The sequence below is a fragment of the Rhamphochromis longiceps genome, linkage group LG15 (assembly GCF_057381845.1).
Source record: "Rhamphochromis longiceps isolate RC_006_pf linkage group LG15, R_longiceps_female_GT1.1, whole genome shotgun sequence".
Classification (NCBI taxonomy): domain Eukaryota; kingdom Metazoa; phylum Chordata; class Actinopteri; order Cichliformes; family Cichlidae; genus Rhamphochromis; species Rhamphochromis longiceps.
This window is the reverse complement of record NC_140571.1, coordinates 22,126,205-22,142,065: the sequence shown is the minus strand read 5'-3', so window position 1 is coordinate 22,142,065 and position 15,861 is coordinate 22,126,205. Positions and strand designations below refer to the sequence as shown.

General features: G+C 40.9%; 1 long non-coding RNA gene across 1 annotated transcript; it reads right to left on the bottom strand.

Moving 5' to 3' along the window:
- Positions 1-275: 275 nt before the first annotated feature.
- Positions 276-3,700, bottom strand: LOC146652636 (uncharacterized). Its single transcript, XR_014907700.1, has 4 exons — positions 3,555-3,700; positions 2,736-2,835; positions 1,597-1,641; positions 276-1,038 (listed from the first exon to the last, which is right to left on the bottom strand). It is a non-coding gene; the product is annotated as an uncharacterized LOC146652636 (long non-coding RNA).
- Between the last annotated feature and the right edge of the window lie 12,161 nt (positions 3,701-15,861).

The window sequence follows — 15,861 nt, the reverse complement described above, 5'->3', positions numbered from 1 at the left end:
CAGATTTCTTCTAGAAGTTTCTTGCCAGTCAGCAACTATCTTGGCAACACCACTTGAGTTTGTGTGTTGCATGCTAACATCCTTATCATATGTGTAATAATACTAAAGCTTCATCTTATGCACACACAAAAAACAAATATGGCTCCTTCGTGCAGGGTTTTCTGGTATGTTCATTTATGCTTCCCAATTAAAAAAAAAAAAGAAAAAAAAAAAGACAAAGCAAAGTTCTTGCTTCTCAGCCACTGCGGCCACATCCTCACCGTTTTTTAGGCAGTTATATAAACATACTGTGAGTGAGTCATAAGCTTAAATACAATAGTTGAAGGAACAAAAACTTAATGTTTAAAAATACCAGTCAAATCTGATTAAAGTAAATAAATAATAAGTATACAATGTAGTTTTAAGACTTCTCAATGTTTCGTAACATTAATGTTCTATGAACTCGTGAGTCCAGAAATCTGAATGTCATGAAAAGTATTTATTATTCGTGTATTATTATTTTACAATACAAGGTTGTTTTTTTCCTGATACTTCATGCAAACCACATTTCTCCAGGCCTGTCCTAATCAGCTTACTCAGTATCACTAGATCCAATGCTGCTCCTTCAGCAGAGCACACAAAAGTAGGAGAGACCGGAGATGCCATGGCTTAGTTAGGAGACTGTTTGCTTCAAGGCCACTAGAGGGTGCTGCCATAAAACTACAATAAATGAATTGACCTTTTGACCTGCTCACACTCTTTTATGCAAAACCCTGCTGATGACACACACACACACACACACACACACACAGATTCTAGGTCTGACCAACCGTCTCCACCGTGGGCAAAAAGATGACAGTCAATAAAATTCTAAAATTTTATTTATAAACACAATGAATAGTAGTTAAAAGTCCAGTGTCCCATTTAGGTACAAAGTAAAAACACACAGTCCAAGGCCAGAGCCAGCTATGCCACAAAGCCAGTTGCACTCCACACGTTGTTCACTTCAACAGGGGTAGCAATTGTCCTCTGAGACCCACCACCCTGTAAGTAGAAAGCCTGCACAGAGCGACAAAATAAGACAATTCACTATATAATTCACAGCCCATCCATCCCAAACATATCAGATCATTAGAGGTTTTGTCACATTACATACCTGCACTGAGAGACAAAATAACACAGCAGTGTTTGTAATGTGGGCTATAAGTAGACTAGCATATCAGTGCAATCAATTACACCTGCCTCCAATTAGTCCAGCCCTTTTACAGTCATTGACTGGGTGAGAAAACACGAGCAAATCAACCCAAGAGACAAGCAGGAAGACTCTCTGAAGGCTCCTGTGGCTGCACAGGCAGTCTTACAATTACGAGGTTGGAGAGTTGTTGTTTCAAAATGTTCACACTGATTTCACATGCTCATTAACTCACAACCAGCTGACCATATATATTTCTGCTGCTGAGCTGCTTTTTGATGGAGATTTTCTGAATTTATTTTGCTACCATAAGAGCAGACTCCATGCTGAAAGCATGTGCACTGTCACTTGCAATGAGTGGCACTAATGACGCTAAATTTAATTACAGGTCATGGACAGCCTTCATAAATGCTCATATTACTCACCCACACTGAATTCCAGCACAGGTTCATCTGGGTCCTGACTATTTCCTGCAAAGTAACACAAACGTCATCAGAACATTAAGTCAGAGAAACAACATTTGGAGCTTTTGTACATGATAAATTATACTGCAGTAGTAAAACAAAGTCAAGCAGCAGTACATTTATTAAAATCACCTTCAGCTGTAATATTTAAACTGATTTAGTGTCAATTTAGATTATGTTTAGATTAAAATGAAACTAGTACCCTTGTAATGTCTTTTTAAATTAGAGGTAAATATTTGTATATTTTTTACATAATATAATTATATTTACTGGATTTTCTCTCTATTGTAGTTTAGTATTATAGTTATTACTTGTTTTTTATTGACTTGTCTTGTTTTTACAATGATTTGCTCTGAATGCAGCCTTTAAAGAAAAGACTATCTGTTCAGTAACTATCCATCAGACTGGGTCCATGTTACCAGCCAAATGGGTAATAATTAAAGTAAGTTTTGAATTACGTATATTTGGGTGTTTAGGTGACACTTTTGCAAAAAAATATATATAATTAGGTTTAAAAGAACTAAACATGTATGTATTTAAAAACAATAAGTGTGTTAGAATTACTACAGCAACAGGTTGTAGCTCACTGTACTATTTTTGAGCACAACTTTGGTGCTTTTGCCTCATTTTTAAATCAGTGATCCCAGTAGCACAGTCTAAGCAGAGACCTCAGTGCTTGGCAAACAATCAATAGAATCAATATAATTATTAAAAAGAAACAAAATAAATGCCAACCATATAAAAAAAAACATAAACTTAAGGAAAAAACTAAACTTGATTTTGTGTCTTTAGGCTATTGTTAACAGCAAGCATGAGGTTAGTGCATATGTATTATTATTGGAAAGATTACTGCAAAGAAAAAAAGGTTGAACCAGGAGGGGGCGATATTGCTCTTCTTACCATGAGTTACATGCAGGCTATTACTTACCATGTCACTCACATTTATTTCACAAAACAGCTGAACCCACTTAATTCGATTTAATTGTATTTATGCAGAGCTGAATCACAACAACAGTCTCCTCGAGGTGGTATAGATTGTAAGGTAGAAAGTCTACAATTAAAAAGAAAAAACCTCAATACAGTGGGAAGGAACAACTCACTTTTAACAGGAAGCACCCTCTGGCAGAACCACGGTCAGGGAGGGGCGGCCCGCTGCGACCCTTTGGGGATGAGGAGACGAAAAAGGGGACAAAAGACACACTGTGGACGAGAGCCAGAGATGAACAAGAACTAATTATTGAATGCAGAGAGGTGTATAAACACATGGTGGGAATCCCCCAGCAGGGTAGTCCCAGGGTAACTAAGGGAGGATTCATGGTCACCTGATTCAGCCCTAGCTATATGCGTTGGCAAAAAGGTAACTTTGAAACTTAATCTTAAAAGTAGAGATAGTGTCCGTCTCCTGCATTCAAACTGGGAGCTGGTTCCACAGAAGGATGATCCCCTTCTACTTCTAAATATCCTAAAAACCACAAGGAAGCCCACAGTCTGAGAGCAAACTATCAAACTACGAGGTCTTTAAAATAAGATGATTATTCAAGACCTCATGTGTGATGGGAAGGATTCTGAATTTGATGCTGGACCCACAAATCATAAAAGAGAAACACTAACTCACACACACCAGAAAGTGCCAAGAATTATAATTATATGTAATTTAGTTTTGCGTTCCTTTATAATGCTTTCAACTATACAAATAAGACACTTCATGGGGGCGCCTGAGCCTTGTAGACACAACAAATACTGAACAAACCTCATGCGCCCTGTTGTTGACAAAACGATAAAAATGAATGTGTACTTCTGTCTTATTTAGGTCATTTTTGTAGTTTTTGTAGACAGACTACTGTAATTTCTCAATAAAATGTCGCTTATTATCGCTCACTCTCAAGAACAAAAACGTGAGTAATTTCCCAGTAGCTCACCATATTTGGGATCTTCTAACATCCACACTTCATGTTTAAACGGTGGTGCGGAGGCGGTGTACCGTCGCAGGCCGGATGTAGCATTCAGCGCGGTGTGCCTTTTTTTCAGTTGCTAAGCAACAGATTTGTCCCGCCCCGTCATAACGAGCCCGTTATGACGGGGCGGGCCAGTCCTTTGACTGGTGACGTTTCTTTGTAACGTCACCTGACGTTACAAAGAAACGTCAGGTGACGTTACAAAGAAACCTTAAACCGACCTTATATATAGACCTGGCTGTTCAGTTGAAACGCATTCACACAGCGGGACAGCAGCGCTTTAAACGTTCAAACACGGAGTTTAACACAAAACAACATTTTAGACATAAAAAACAAAAAAGTGAAATGGCAAGCTCGAACTGTAACACAATGACAAATGATGAAACAGTTCAGACCAATGGGGATAATTCTACAGTACATGCTTTGGTATCCCTCTTGAATAACTTGTTCAGTAGTTTTTCGAACAAGCAGTGGGGAGAGCTTATCTCAGGCTATCCGGATTGCTTCACCGCTAAGCGGCTTGTAGGTTTTGTAGAGGACGTAATGGACCTGTGTGCACAGTCAGTAGCAGTATCACCGCTGAGGTCTTCCCAGAACTCCCCTGTACATGAAAACTGTTCTGTCCACACCACTACTGGCAAAACGGTTTTGTCACGTGTGAAATTTTTGGACGATTCTGCTGAGCAGGAGTTTGATACAGCACAGAATATAGATGCTAACAGCCAAGAAACAGCTAACACAGAAGAAAGCTGTCAAAATGCTGACCAACACAGTGCTGCAAAAGCAGAAAACAATCCAATTCCAGATCCCCAGCAGCAGAAATCCTGTGTTGAACATGAAGCCAGCATCCCACCGTTAACAAACGTAAGTCAAACGGAGTCATATAAAAAGATACAGCATCACAGATCTTCTGTAGACTGTGAGCCACCTGAAAAAACCTTAGACTTTGAAAGATGGTTAGAGACATTAATTCAGGCTGTGCTTTCAAAGCTTGGTAAACTTTTAAAGTGCCCTCATTCTCACCAAAAACGTTTGTTGGATCTACTCTTGGACAAATTCAAGGGGATGGATTTGCATTTAGACCGAAAAGTGCAGAATTATTTTGACTGCATTGCTAATGCGATTTTCACTGATATTTGTGACAAATTACATAAATTGTCACTAATATCATTGGAAATGGGGAGGAGTGGGGAGGAGGATTCAATGAATTTAATGGAACAACCAATATTTAATATCATAACTACTTCAGTATTCCAAGAACACCTGTTGGCAGTAACAGTTACTGATAGACTGGAATCATATGAAAAGAAAGAAAGATGCAGATTTTCAGTGGAAATCTTTGTGGAAGGACTGATTTCCCAGGTTGCAAAAAAATCAGGCACAGTCTTCAGCATTGAAAGTGCTGAAGCTATCTCCAACCGGCTTACCATGAAAATCTGGACTGAAATCAGGGCCAGATACGACAAAATCCCACCAGAGAAGTTCAAGAAACTCAGCGAGAGGATTTTCAAATCCCTCTGTAAAAGATGGAAGCATGCAGCGGTTATGGTGACATTCTGGCAATTAAACTTCCAAGATCTTGATGAAGATATTGTTAAAACTTTCAAAAGAAAGATATTCACAGAACCAAGTTGCATATCTAAGTGCTTCTCATCGGTGCGGGCATTTTTTGGGAGGTGTAAGGGAAGAAACAAAGTTTCCACTTTATAGTGACATCGTGATATCAACAGCAAAATATTTTCTAAAACTCACTGGACACTTTAAATGAGCTAGTTTTACATTTAGATCAGATCAAGTCATTTTTGAAATCCCCAGGAATGGTCGCGGCAGATGGCCACCCCGCCCTGAGCCTGGTTCTGTCGAAGGTTTCTTCCTCTTAAAAGGGAGTTTTTCCTTCCCACTGTCGCCTCGTGCTTGCTCAGAGGGGTTTGTTCTTTTGGGGTTTTCTTTTTAATACTGTAAGTTGTTACCTTACAGTGTGAAGCACCTTGAAAACACCATTGTTTCCTTTGGTGCTATACAGATTGAAGTGACTTGCACTGATAACATAACTATGCTGGAACTTTAATTTAACATCAATAAAATTATAAAAATATTACATCTTGATTTCTGCTTGTTTTCATTGTCTGTGACTTAATGAATACAAATGTGTAATTTAACAGATTCTTTCTTTATGTTAGTCTGACCGGTGATTCCACGTTGGCCTTAGGTGTTGGCGCGGATACGCTGCAGCCCCTGAGCCATTAATGGCCCAGCACACTACAGTAAAAACAAAACAACAGCCATCTGTCCAACTAGGAAAGGAAAATAATAAACTGCCTCCTTGGAGGCAACCTGACTCAAAACAGTTGCAGTCCAACTCAGACCGACTGCAATCACTCTCAGGCAGATTGATGAAGATCTGCAAATAACTGTTGTCTAATTTATAAACGCAGACAGATTGCCAACACGTCTGTTCACAATAGAGGACTGTACTTACATGGTTGCAAACTGGTTATCTTGCTTATATGAAAACATTACTTTGGAGCAATGAAACTCAAACACATTCATTTTTAAAATGCCTCAAAATGAAATTTTGAAGCATTTGGCTTTATGCTTTGAAAGTGCCGTTGTGAGTGGGAGTGTGAAATCCTTACTTGATGTGTTCCCTTTGCCTTTACTGTTTTCAGTTTTATCAGTTTTCAGTTTTATTTGTCATATGCAAGTTAGCACAGGGTCAACATTGCAATGAAATGTGTTTGACGAGCAGCAGTCACTCAGCAGCATGGTACAGTAGAAGAAAATATAATAAAATATAATAAAATAAAATAAAAAATAGAAAAATAGTAAAGAGCAAAATATTAGAGAGACGTGGTAAAAGAGAAAAGATGACTAAATATATATATATATGTATCTATAAATATATGTACACTAGTGATTAAATAAGAAAATCTTGAAAAGAAATATGACGGGAGGTCAGATGGGATATTGCACAGGAATGAGCAGCAGAAAATTACAGTATTACTCAGACTTTTAATAGTCATATTGTCAGTTTTGGCCAACGGTCATGGGTCACTTCCACTAAAATAGCACGAGACTGGAGTAAAATGTACTTTATTAATGAGAACACATGGTGATACAGCAAAGAATCCAACCCTTCTGAAAAGCAAATGGCTTCCTGTTATACTCTACCTGATTCAGGTGAGCATCTGGAATAGACCAAGTCTGGGGGTCAGCAAACCAAAGGGAAACAAAACCCTCCCCATAAGAAAACCACTACAATATAACCAACACGTTCTCACTCCCAAAGCGTAACATTTTACGCTAGGTGACAAATCGTCACCATATTACGTTTTCGGCTACCCACCACGTTCCTAAATGACGACCTCGGAAAAAAGAGGAAATATGAGAACTGTCTGGACTGAATCTACACATGTTTGCTCTTTTTCTTCAAATCGCTTAGAAACACGCTATTTAACATCATTAACACTTAGACCCCCGGAGAGCAGTCATTTTGGTTTTCTACCTTAGACCCCTGCGGAGTCATCATTTTGCGTTTCTACCTTTAAAAGCCGGAGAGCAGTCAGTCAAATGCTGGAGTCGTTCATATGTATATTAGGTCGTTACCTAGGAATTCTGGAGGGAGGGGAGTGGGGGTGAGTGATTGAGGGGGTTTGGGAGTGGAGTGTTTCAGTTTGCCATCTTAGGGAGAAATCAACACATGTCCTTTGTATGTCCTTTGTTGCTGACATTTATTGATGAAAACAGTACAAAAAACCAACCATTTGTACACATATTTACAAATAATGATAAAAAGTGAGTGAGTACATTTCAACATTTTCAGCAATCACTCACAATCCTGGCACTGCCACGGTATCTGTCGTCTGCATTTACCACATGTGTACCTGTAGCAGTGAACACATCGCACAGTGGCCTGATTTTTTTTGCATCTGTGTACTTGGATTTTAGGTCGCAAGCCACCCAAAACTTGCTCCATGCACCACTCAGCAGGCCATTTGTAAATATGTGTACAAATGGTTGGTTTTTTGTACTGTTTTTATCAATAAATGTCAGCAACAAAGGACATACACCCATGTGTGTTGATTTCTCCCTAAGATGGCAAACTGAAACACTCCAAGTTGGTGACTTTTGGAGATTTGTTTCCCTGGATGATTGAGAATGCATCAAGATGAAACACAAAAGGAAGCTCACCGCTTTTAGCAGCTCCCCCACCCCCTCAATCACTCAGTGAGTGATTGAGGGGGTGGGGGAGTGGAGTGTTTCAGTGTTTCAGTTTGCCATCTTAGGGAGAAATCAACACATGTCCTTTGTATGTCCTTTGTTGCTGACATTTATTGATAAAAACAGTACAAAAAACCAACCATTTGTACACATATTTACAAATGGCCTGCTGAGTGGTGCATGGAGCATGTTCATTGGTTCATGGACCTAAGATGGCAAACTGAAACACTCCACTCCCAAACCCCCTCAATCACTCACCCCCACTCCCCTCCCTCCAGAATTCCTAGGTAACGACCTAATATACATATGAACGACTCCAGCATTTGACTGACTGCTCTCCGGCTTTTAAAGGTAGAAACGCAAAATGATGACTCCGCGGTCAATTTAGCCAATTTAGCTTCCACTTCCACCATTTGACTGCTCTCGGGTTTTATAGGTAGAAAGGTAGAAGACTGGGGATGCTAGTGTTAAAGTCCTGGTTAAGGTCAGGAATAAGGTTATGGTCAGGGCTAGGGATAAGGTTAGGTTTAGGGCTGGAATACAGGGCTGGAACGTCTATTACCGCGGGAGCGTCATTGCACTGGATTCCAGCCATAGCCCGCCGCGTACCATAAGAACGCCGAAGGTCTCCTTTCACGTTCCTCAGGAACGCCGCGGGACGTGACAAAACGTCGACATGTTACGCCTCGGGAGTGAGAACGGGCTGATATAACACATCATAGACATATGAAGATTTGTAACAAGTCCTATAAATAATTCCATAACATATAAACTTCAGTCTCTTCTATATACATTAAAACAGCGGTCCCCAACCTTTTTTGCGCCACGGACCGGTTTATGCCCGACAATATTTTCACGGACCGGCCTTTTTTTTTTTTTTTTTTTTTTTTAATATTTTTATTGAGAGACAAGTGTACAGTAGTTTACAATGACAACACAATCTGTTCCCCTCACATATTTTTTAGTTTTTCTTACATGAACAGACACAATAACACACACAGGCACACCTACACACACGCTTAAGTAAACAAACAAAACAAAACCTAATAAGAAACCCAAAACAAACACAAACCCCAAAAGGGGGGAAAAAAAAAAAAAAAAAAAAAAAGGGGGGGGGGGGGGGGGGGAAGAGACATGATATTAATCAGCTGGTAGAGCGTTTAATGACTTGCAATAGTCCACGAAGGGGCCCCAGATAGAATAAAATTCTCTGTATTTGCCCTTCGCCACAAGGCCTATCTTTTGCAATTTAAGAGATGACATCACATCTCTAAACCAAAAAGAAACTGAAGGTGGCTTTGAAGATTTCCAAAGGAGTAAGATGCAACGTCTAGCCAAAAGTGATGTAAAGGCTAATATTTTGAAGTGTGTAGGGTCGGTTAGACCAGTGTTGACTGGAAGCCCAAAAACAGCTAGAAAAGGGTCCATGCAGATTTGGGTCCCAAGAGCTTTGGAAAGAATAACTGAATACTGACTCCAGAAGCCATGGAGTCTTGGGCACAGAAAGAACATATGGCCTAGGTCACATGGGGTGGCATGACATCTCTCACACTGATCCATCACTTGTGGGTAAATCTCAGACAGACGAGACTTTGAATAGTAAACCCTGTACAACACCTTGAACTGGATGAGTTGTAACCTGGCACAGGACGTACTATAACGGACATTGGATACTGCTTTCTCCCATTGCTGATCCGAAAAAATTATTCCTAACTCCTGCTCCCAAGCCCCCCTAATTTTAGCAACGGAATGGACATTTAAATCCATAAGTTGTTTATATATTAAAGATATAATTGACTTCTTATTGGGTTTAAGGGATAAGAATTCCTCCCATGGTTGGACATTTGGGAGAAGAGGGTAGGAGGGGAAGAGAGCAGAAGTGCAATGCCGTGCCTGAAAATAACGGAATAGATTGGTAGCCGGAAGATTTGTTTCTGAACACAGGTCTAAAAAAGTTAAGAAAGTGCCATCTTTATAGAGATCCTTAAATGTATTAATACCATGACGCTTCCACTGTACATAGGTACCATCAATGAGGCCAGGAGTAAACAGATGGTTCTGCGTGATGGGCATGTGTACTGACGCAGAGATGTACTTAAAATGACTCCTGAATTGTGACCAGACCCTTAGACTAGACTGTACCACGGGATTTTGGGTGAAATGAGAAGGCTTAAGTGGTAGTGGAGAGAATAATAAAGCTTCTAAGGATGAGGAAGTGCACGACAGGCGTTCCAGTTTGCACCACAGCAGGTCTTGAGATTCAAGCCAATGGGTCAATTTGTGAACATGAGAGGACCAATAGTAAAATAAAAAGTTAGGCAAGGCAAGACCACCATCAAATGTCAGTCTCTGTAATAATGATTTCCTCACCCTGGGGTGTTTCCCTCCCCACAAAAACGATGTAACTAGCTGGTCTAACTTTTTGAAAAAAGCTTTAGGTAAAAATATAGGAATACTCTGAAACAGAAATAACAATCGAGGCAAAATGTTCATCTTTACAGCATTGATCCGACCAATTAGGGACAAAGGTAGCGATTTCCATCTCTGAAAATCTGATTGAATTTGAGTCATTAAAGGGGAGAAATTGGAAGAGTATAGAGAAGACAAAGTACGAGTCATGTTAACTCCCAAATATTTAAAGCCAGCAGGGCTAAGTCTAAAAGGAATGTCAGATTGTTTAAGTGTAAGACTTAAAGAATTTATGGGGAAACATTCACTTTTAAGAAGATTTATTTTGTAACCTGACAGAGAGCCGAACTTGTTTAGTAGAGACACAATCGATGGTATGCTAGATAAGGGATCAGAAACATATAGAAGCAGGTCATCTGCATATAAAGACAATTTTACGTCAAGGCCTGACCGGGAAATACCACGAAAATGAGGAAGGGCCTTCAAAGCTACAGATAGGGGTTCAATTACAATAGCAAAAAGTAGGGGGGACAGGGGGCAACCCTGTCTCGTCCCGCGTGACAATGAGAAGTAGCCAGAGGAAACACCATTTGTATAGACACTGGCTTGGGGTGCCCTGTACAACAGTCGAATCCATGAAATGAATCTGTCCTTGAAACCAAATCTTTGCAAGACCGCAAAGAGAAAGCTCCACTCTACACGATCGAAAGCTTTCTCAGCATCAAGTGAGATAACTACTTCTGGATTAGTGGTTGAGTGTTGGGAAAGAATGACATTCAAAAGCGTGCGGACATTAAAGAACAGCTGGCGGCCTTTAATAAAGCCATTCTGTTCATCTGAAATAATAGTAGGAAGAACCTTTTCAAGGCGAATTGCTAAAATTTTAGCCAAGACTTTAACATCAACATTCAGCAGTGAAATAGGCCTATACGAGGTGCAAGACGTAGGATCCTTACCCTTCTTTAAGAGAACAGTAATTAGTGCTTGAGACAATGTAGGGGGCAATAGACCACGTTCAAAAGATTCATTATACACTGAAAGAAGTAGTGGGGCTAACTTGTCTATAAAAGTTTTTAAAAATTCAACTGAAAACCCGTCAGGTCCTGGTGCCTTACCATTGTGCATGGTCTTGATTGCATGCACAATTTCATCCAGCCTAAGAGGGGCATCTAATTGTTCAGCTATAACAGGATCGACAGTGGGCATTGTAAGACCGTTAAAAAAAGAATCCATCTCTGAGGCGTCAGCAGCAGATTCAGATTCATATAGGGAGGAATAGTACGTCTTAAACACCTCGTTTACTTCCTTTGAATCAGAGACCGAGTTGCCTGCCGCATCTTTAATCTGGGAAATTAATCGAGACGAGGCCTGACGTTTTAACTGATGGGCCAAAAGCCTTCTGGGCTTATCACCATATTCATAATAAGTCGCACGCGCACGAAGTAAAAGACGTTCAGCATCTGCCGTAGAAAGTAAATCAAATTCAGTCTGCAAGTCAAGTCGTCTTTTATGCAAATCGGGAGTGGGACTGTCAACAACCTGTCTATCTATGTCACAAATTTGTGTAGTCAAAGTTTGAAGTTTGGCTTTGTGGCTTTTAGTGGAATGGGCAGAGAAAGAAATTATTTGCCCACGCACATATGCCTTAAGAGATTCCCAAAGCAATGACCTCGTAACAGTATTGCTGTCGTTAAACACCATAAATTCATCAATTGCGGATTTGATAAAGGTAACAAACCCCTCATCCGAAAGCAACAAAGAGTTAAATCTCCAGGGTGAGGAAAAAGAGGACTGGGCTATGAGCTTGATGTCAACGCTAAGTGGTGCGTGATCGGAAATGACAATAGGATGATATGTAGATGACAGTACTTTTGGAATAAGGGAACCGTCCACAAAAAAATAATCAATCCGCGAAAAGGACTGATGTACCTGAGAAAAGAAAGAGTACGCTCTGGCAGTAGGGTTAGAAAACCTCCAGGGATCTACAAAACCATTCTGAGACATAAACTCAGAAATAGACTTGGACATAGAGGATTGGGTCAGGGTCCGAGGATTCGAACGATCTAAGGCAGGATCAATAACACAGTTTAGGTCACCACCCAATATCAAAAGATGAGTATCAAGGGAAGGGAGACTACTCAAAAGTGCATCTGTAAAACCTGGATTATCAAAATTTGGCGCATACACATTGACTAAGAGGACGGGTACATTGTACATGGTGCCTACAACAACCAAATACCTCCCGTTTTTGTCAGCTTTAATCTCAGAGGCTGTAAACTGTACCCTTCTGTTTATTAAGATCGCCACCCCCCTGGCTTTTGAATTAAACATTGAATGGAAAGTATGACCCACCCATGGGCACCTGAGCCTAAGATGATCCCGATCTCGCAAATGGGTCTCTTGCAAAAACATTACATCACTCTTTAAACGTTTAAGATGCGTAAATATTTTAGATCGTTTAATTGGGCTATTCATACCTTTGACATTCCAAGTTAAAAATCTAATACCACTATTGCCTAAGGACTGACCTGAAGTGCTGATCATTGCAGAAAGACAAAAGAGAAAATACTTATTTCTTCACCCCCAAAGAAAGAACAAGTGGGAAAAACACACTCACACAAACACACAACGCAAACCCACAACAACAAAAGTACAGCTTCAGAATAAAAATAATAATAACACGTCAAACACACCCACCCGCCTCCCCCCTGCACAGCAAAAGCCCCCATCCCCAAACGACGGAGACGGCAGTGCACGCTCCCACCCGGAGCAATCTGAACAAAAACGCTCCCGACTACGAAACGAACCGTGTCAAACCAAAGCTCCAACAGAGTCTTTTCTCAATAGATTAAAAGGCACAAATAAAATAAAAATAACCCAATTATATTTTACTATTAGACAGGTAAAACAAAACAAGTGTTTGGCAGAGTAACAAACTTAGCTTACCACAATGATGTTTGGATTAGGATCATACGCTATTTCAAACAGACAAACATTGTCCTGCTATATCTTTTATCTTGTGGTTATTGTCTTAATATATTCCTTGGCCTCATCTGGCGAGACGAAGTCGCGCTGCATTCCTTGATAAGTGATCCGTAGTCTTGCCGGATAGAGGATCCCAAATCGGACTCCCTGGATGCCGCGAAGCTGGCGACGGACCTCATTGAAAGCCGCACGGGCCCGCGCTGTCTTAGCGGTGTGGTCGGGGAACACAGAAATGGTCATATTATTTATCTGCACTCTCTGCAGCTCCCTGGCCTTCTGGAGAATCCTAGCACAGTCCGCGTAATAGTGCAGCCTCACAACCACAGCACGGGGACGTTCACCGGTGTTAGGTTTGGGGGCCAAAGTTCGGTGGGCTCTGTCTACAAGCGGCTCCTTCCCAAGCTGAAATGCCTCCATCAACAGCACGGACACATCTGTAGCGGACAGGACGTTCTCCTCTGGCACACCAACAATGCGTATATTATTGCGGCGAGACCTGGACTCCAAATCCTCGCATTTATTCTCCAATTTGGCCAACTCCTTTGACATCGCATCAACTTTGGCTTGGAGGTGGACAATATCATCTGTACATGTGGAGAGAGACTGCTCCATCCCCGTAACCGTGCTCCTGAGGCCAGCGAATTCCTGCCGCATGGTAGTTATATCTGAGGAAAGGTCCGTTTTTAGTTGCTGTATGTCGGACCTGATAGACGTGAGATTCTCCGCAAACGCTGCCGTCAGTTCCTTTTTAAACAGTGATGAAATTTCTTCACGAAGTTCAGAGAGGAGTTCAGCCTTCGTGAATTTTTCCGTATCGACGAGCGGCGTGTCGGGTGACCCAGGCCGTGGCGAAGTTTTACCACGAGGCGGGGATGCAGTGTTAGCAGCAGGCCGCAAGTTCGGCTGAGAGGTGCTTGCGCTCTTATTAACCTTACGCGACATTGTAAACACAAAAGGCAAAAACAGTCTTGTCTCGGAACTATACAAAAAGAAAAAACCCGTCAAAAAGTGCCTGGAAATGCTAGATAATAACTAGACTCTGCAGGAGCTACGCTCGGTGCGACCTACGCCATAGTCACATAAACCGGAAGTCACGGACCGGCCTTTAAGGTGTCACAGATAAATACAACAAAATAAAACTAGTACCGGTACCGGAAAAAAAGAAGATTTATTCATAACACACGTGAAAGACCCAGGAAAACAGAGTTAACGATAAAAACGATAACAAAATAACGATAAAAAACGATAAAAACTCTGAAAACCATACATTTCACCCCCGAGCCTCATCTCTCGACCAAACGACGGTCCGTGGCCCGGGGGTTGGGGACCGCTGCATTAAAACACCTTAACCACAGTTAGGTTTCAGCCCTCGCTGACTCAGAACAAAGTAAGACAATCAGAGTTCGATTGGTTTTTACTTGTGCAGGGGAAGCCTGGTCGGATTCTCAGAGTTGCAAGCTCTACACCCAAACTCAGACAACTCCAACTCCAGCCTTTTATTGAATGAAAACAGTTACACAACCGCCCATTGTAAACCCCATATGTTGTGTGGTAAAAGCTAAGGCACTGTGTGTGTGTGTGTGTGTGTGTGTGTGTGTGTGTGTGTGTGTGTGTGTGTGTGTGTGTGAGTGAGAGAGAGTGTATGTGTGTCTGTATACGTGACTTCCTGCTTACAAACGTTTTAACCGCATCTCTAGTCATAAAAGGGTCATCTCCCCTCAACCTCGTATATGGCTTAACCTCTTTAACAGTCCACCATTTACATGGTGAGCCCATAAAGGGCAGGAAGTGAACATTCCTTACCAAATAAGGAAACCAGAATCTTACATAGATTGTGCCTGCAGTTGAAAACTATAGCTAGTAACATCCCCAACATCCTACATGTGGGGGAGGAACAGAAAATATCTGAACATACAGTTCAAGACAAGGTCCAAGCACAATAATGACAACTTTTAACAAAATCACTCCAACACACACTCCCCTAGCCTGGCACATTGGTTTGCTCCAGGAGCTCATAAGCAGGTGATTGAGCTGCTTTTACTCTTTACAAAGTGAGTACTGTTAATACTTCTCTTTTTACATATACAACTAATTTAGGTTACAGACAAATGATTAAATGTGAACAGCTCTAACACAGGTTCTTTTCCTGACACAGGTAGGATGGCCAGTCCCCCTGTCTCTTGTTAGATTATAATATTATTTTATGCCATGTTATACCCCTAATTAAAGATTGTGAATTATTATGTAGTTTTAGTTTGCATTATTCTCCTGAATTAGAAGAAGCTGATAACTATTACATTAGTTAAACTGATTTGCATTACATTAAACTGCTGACTTGTTGTGAATGAATGATATTGTTTTATGATGCATTATACTGCTGAGTTATAAGAAATCTAATTTGTCTGAGTAGAAGAGAACAGAGTGTGCTGGAGTTTTCTGCCCCATTTCAGCAGGAGCAGATAAACAGGGAGCCAAGGTCGTAGCTTAGGCGCTGTGTGAGAGAAAGCATGTGAATGTTTAGGCTTTGTATGATAAGGTGGAGGCACCAGAGGCTATAAAAGTTTGAGCAATGCTCCACCATTTTGAGATTTTGAGGCTGTCTGCATCAGTGTCCATCTCCCACGCGTGTGTTCATTAAAATCATCGTTTGACTCAA